Below are 6,000 nucleotides of genomic sequence, written 5' to 3' on the forward strand. Positions count from 1 at the left end.
ACAATTTGCTTCACCTTTCATACTCAAATGCTGTTTTCTTTCATTCTTTCTTCACCCCAGAATGAGTGAATTTGTTCAAAGGAAAAATCCCCCATGGATTTCTCTACAAGCAGTCACTATAAGCTTTCAATTCTAAAAGTCAAAATTAAAGATAGTCAAACTCAATATGTGGCTTTTGGCTTTTTTAAGTAAATTTTTATGCATAACCACCGTGAATTAGGTTTTTATATAGTTATAATAAGCAAAAATCTATATATTTTTTTAAATCTGATTAATCGATTATGAAAATAATCGTTAGTTGTATGTATGGACAAATGTTTGTGGACACATGACCATAAGATGTGTATTTGCTTTTTGAACACCCCATTCCCATCCATCCATCCATTTGCTGATACAATAACCTCAACTCTATTGGGAAGATGTTCTACTAAAGTTTGGAGTCAGAGCTCTACAGCAGGTGTGAATAGAAATTTGGATGAAATGTGATGACAGTGTTTTTTAGTGGCCTTCCAAATGACCAAATCTGATGTAGTGAAGCAAGAGATTCACATCATCAAAGTGGAAATTTGTGGAATCCACAAATCCTTGTTTTTGAAAATAAAAGAAAGCCCAACCCTGTATTATATACTGATCCTAATAAAGTGCTTGGGTGCATATGCCCAAAATGTCTAATATTTTGATATGGTCCAATACAAACAATTTTACTTTTATTTTAAATTAAGCTGTGAGATGTTTTCTCTTGTTTAGTACTGGCTAGCTACAATAGATATCTAAAAGACTATCAAGCTCAGCAATACCAGTTTGTTTCAAAGAAAGATAAATCTGTGTGATTCCCAATTTGCTCTTATAATTCCCTCTACTCTTCTGGAAAGATGTTCCACTAGATTTTGGAGTGTGATTATGAATATTTGTGTTCATAAGCCACAAGTTTTTACGAAAGGCAGGTACTGATGTAGGTGAGGAGACCTGGGATGCAGTCAGCGATCTATTTCTTCCCAAAGGTGTTCAGTAGGGATGAGATCAGATCTCTATAGCAGGCCACTCAAGATCTTCCTCTCCAAAGCATGTAAACTTTGTGCACAGGGGCATTGCCATGCTGGAACAGGTTTGGGTTTCAAAGTTCAAGTGAATACAAAATGTGATTTTAGCGCATCTAAAGACGTCCTGAACAATAGTGTGCCTCCAGCTTTGTGGTAACAATTTGAAATAGAACCATATATAGCAGGAAAGGTCAGGTGACCCGATACTTTTGGCAATATAGTGTACATCAAAAGTAGAACTGGGCTAAGAAGCGATGCAATACACTAAAATTTTGGGTTTTAAATAAAGATTTATATTCTCACAAAAAATTTTCTTTATGACAAATATGACTCAAACCACTTCAGGGCAGTGCCTAACAGTGATTTAAAAGAATGCCATGATCGATCTTATCAAAAACTAATGAGTGCTTTCTTCATCAAGATATCATTTGCTGCCTTAAGTAATGCATTTTAAATAACAAATATTTTACAAAACCTGATGGAAATGTATTAAAAAGAGATTATTTTTCTTTAACACGTGTAAGAGCTGGGGCACAGCTTTCTCAAGAACCTTGGAGATAAATTAAAGTTTAGAAATCCAGTGGCAGAGTTGAATCAAGGTTATTTTTTTCTATAAAAGGCTGAATCAGATTTTTTCTGAGACTCACTAACAACAGTGTATTCACAGTATTCAAAAAACAAAGGTTGTTGCGATTGGCTTACACAAAGACAATACAGGACAAACTAAAGTATCAGAGTAAAAAAAGATCATCACAGTAATCCGGGTTGGAAAACCGAGTTTAAAGTGGAGCCTGATTTGACAACATCCACCATATTTCTGAAACATTATTAATCTTTTGCAATCTACTGAAACAACAGCAGGAGCAGGATTCACTATATAATTAATAACGGGAAAAGGAAGAACTACGGTTGGGATAATTCACAGTAATTTAATTTAAAATATAGACAGCTCTTAAATTGCTGACTCTGCATTTATACAAAACCAACTGAGTAGTAATAGCAGTAGTATTAATGTGAATCACAACCTAGGATTATCAAATTATTTATTATTAAGTTCTTGGAATTGATAAATCATAAATAATACAAACATCTTAAATGTTTTCAGGAATAAAAACCAGTAAATACAGAATGTTACTAATATTACCAGTAAATACTCAGTACACATATAATGAGTGACATTAATTAAAACAACAAAATTACAATTTACTGACAAGGTCTGTACATTTTAGTTTATAGTTTAAATGAAAGGTAAACATTTGAGAACCCCCTGTTTCAGAAAAAACGTGATTCTCTAAAAAATCTATTACCAAAATAACCTTTTAGTCTTTGACTTTTTGAGCATTTTCTGTTGGTGCCATGATTCAAAGATGACCAAAGATTCTTTCACAGAAATGGTATCTTACATGTTCAAGTTACTGATGCTCGCATACAAATTGTTTAAGTTAAAAGCTGGTAACTGGTATTTACACAGATTCTGATGTGAGCAGTCAGGGTACTTAAAACTGCTTTGCATTCAGAGCAGATGATGTTGCATTATGTATAAAGGCCGAATGTAATTGACAGACACTGGTGTTTTCAAGATGCAACATGTGGGTAAAGGACATTAATTGAGAATAGATGCAACCAGGTGTTTAAGTAGGACTGCACAAATGGTGAGTTAGTGTGATTAACATTATAATTATGCTCTTAACATGAGCACACTGTAAAAAATGTGTTGTAATCGAAAACTATACAGTGTGATCTGAATGCATTGGAAAGAATTGTGAAGGAAAAGGGCTGAGAGATTATCAGACCATTCATGCACACTCAGCAGGTGACAATGACATTGAGCATAACAATGAAATAGTGAGAAGTAGCATGTGACAGAGAACATGTTGAGGATTTAAAAGGGCTTTTTCGCATAATAAATGCTGTTGTGAGATTTTTAATGCAAACACTTTTTCCGAAAAACACTAACACTGCGGCCTTTTAATGCAATTTTAAAGCAATACAGAGCTTGGTAATGACAGATTGCACATCAATTTGTATTCATTCTTAACATCCTGACAACGTCAAATTTATTTTAATTTATTGTTCTTTAGAAATCGGTCAATCTTTACACAGAGCCTAGCCCTACTAGCTGCAAAACTAGGCTGAAAACACCAGTAATTATAATTTTGGAAAATGAGCAAAATTAAAATAATAAATACATACCAACATACATACATACTGTACATACATACATACATACATACATACATACATACATACATACATACATACTGTACATACATACATACATACATACATACATACATACATACATAAATACATAACGTGCAACAAATTTAAATCAATATTTCAACATTCAAACGTTATTTGCAATTCCAGCAAACAAGAATCTCAACAGAGATACAAATAATAGTTGACAAGCAAACTGTTTTAGAATAAAACAGCCTTATAACTGAAGCCATTAAAAGGAGAATACGTCTTTAGACACGCAGAGATTCTGTATAATGAACAACACATTATGATGCAAATTTTTCATCCAAAGTACAAAGAGAAGCATTTTAACCTTCCTCCAAAAAAAGCCTTTTAAATTATTAGTCATTTTCTTAGCAGTTTATGCGTCAGATTTATTGTCAAAAATAAACAATTGAAAATAACCTAACTAAATAGTGTAGTGTTACACGTTTCATTCTCTAGTACATTATAAGCGCTTTACATAACCTCCTTTCACAATGTCCTGTTTTATGTGATTTTGAAAATGTTTTTGCTTTTTGTGCACTAGCTAATGTGCATCTTATCATGAATTATAGACAGCGCAGGTGTAGCAGAACATATTTCACTTTTAATTGGACTATTATCATGCTTATATTAAGCATAAATACACTATCTTGCCAAAAGTATTGGGACACCAGGTCATAAGTCTGGTATGTGATTTTGAGCATTGCATTCCACATTTAGTCCCAATTTGCTCTTATAATTCCAGTCAATCTTTTGGGAAGCTGTTCCACTAGATCTTAGAGTGTGCTTATGGATATTTGTGTTCTCCTGCCACAAGGGTATTAAGATATACCTTTATTCATCCCACAGTGGGGAAATTTTGGAGAGAGCTGCTGCAACAGGCTAACAAATATAAAAGGCAGGTACTAATGTAGGTGAGATGAGGAGGCCTGGTTTGCAGTCAGCATTCCAATTAAACCATATCTTCAAGGAGATCACTTTGTGCACAGGGGCATTGCCATGCTGGAACAGGTTTGAGTTTCCAAGTTCAAGTGAATGCAAAATTTCATTATAACACATTTAAAGACGTCTGATACAATTGAGTTCATCCAGCTTTGTGGTAACAGTTTAGAAAAGAACCCCATATAGCAGGAAAGTCAGGTGAACATATACTTTTGGCAATATAGTGTATATTTATACTGCAATAGATCTGCTAAAGACCTTTAATTAGGTTCTCAGAATGAATTCTGTGAATACTAGAGCTACGGACTAGTGATGTTTTTTATTAAATATCAAAATTGTACGATTTACCCCTAATGGTTAAAGCTGTTTTTAAGCTTGTGCGATGTCCTTTTTTATGCTTTGGTGTGTTGCTGCCACCAAGTGGCGATATCCTCTAACTATTTGCTTGCATTTGGGTAATAAATGGGTAATAAATTTATAAAATGGAGAAAGGCAATAATAATAATAATAATAATAATAATAATAATAATAATAATAATAATAATAATAATAATAATAATAATAATAATAATAATAATAATAATAATAATAATGCCATTATTATTATGGTTGTTTCTTTAAACAAAATTTAAACATTTTTATTCACAGTCACAGAACAGGTGTGACCCCCAATTGCTCTGCTCAAGGACACACTGATTGTAGTGGGATGTTCTGGGCTCAGGTCGACCAGATGACTAGAACAGCTCATGACTCATGGCTAAAATCTTTGGCCTTTTCCAAAATGAAAGAAGCATTTTCCATTTTTTTTTAGCAAATGTATCACAAGCATGCAAGAGCGCACTAAAACCCCTATAAACTGAGTTTGTCTTCATCAGCGTGAGGAATGTTTAAACACACTGGGATTAACTACGAGCAAATTGGAGCCATGTCGACCAATAAATCTGACACTGCTGGGTAAACCTAATGAATTCTATGCTCGTCCCCTTAATGATGTTCTACGTGGCTGATGTTCTACAAGGTCAGCAGAACATAACTATGAACATGGCACCTTGGCAGGCTTACCCAGGACCAGCATGTCACATTGCTGACAAGGTATGACCTGGCTCAAATGTATTGCTTTAACTCTGTGAACGATTAACTGTCTGGCATAATTCAGGGTTTGCTCATGGAGCGCTCATCAGAGCTTGCAGATACCACGATTGGCTTGTATTTGCCTTTTTTTTATATCATTATTATTATTATTATTATTATTATTATTATAATTATTATTATTATTATTATTATTATTATTATTATTATTATTATTATTATTATTATTTCTGGATGGGTTCCTCACCCATGTATTCATATTTGAATTAATTTAGTTCATTGCCATTATTGTTTGCAGCTTCACTGCCTGAACCCTTGATTGTTATTGAATCTTAACAAACAGCATGTTTCCTCTTTTTTAAATCCTAACCAATTTGATCAAAATAATGTATTGAATTTATTGGAATTTTAAATAATATGACATATGACAATTTACACAATAGGTCTTAAATGACTTTACAAATTTAAATGTTTCTATGTACAACTACATTACAGGAATATTACTTTAATAACAGTCAATAGATGATGGTAAACAGCAAAGAAGCAAATTATGTGCCTTTTCTTAGTGCTATTATGCTTTAGATGCTTGGAGTATTCAGACGATTAAAATCAATAACCCTGAATGAATAAATTACAGCATCTGTATCATGCACAGTCATCATAGCACAAATAGTTAACTACGCTTTTTTTTCTTGGTCTGGAG

Source organism: Silurus aristotelis, assembly GCF_946808225.1.
Source record: "Silurus aristotelis genome assembly, chromosome: 4".
Taxonomy (NCBI): Eukaryota; Metazoa; Chordata; class Actinopteri; order Siluriformes; family Siluridae; genus Silurus; species Silurus aristotelis.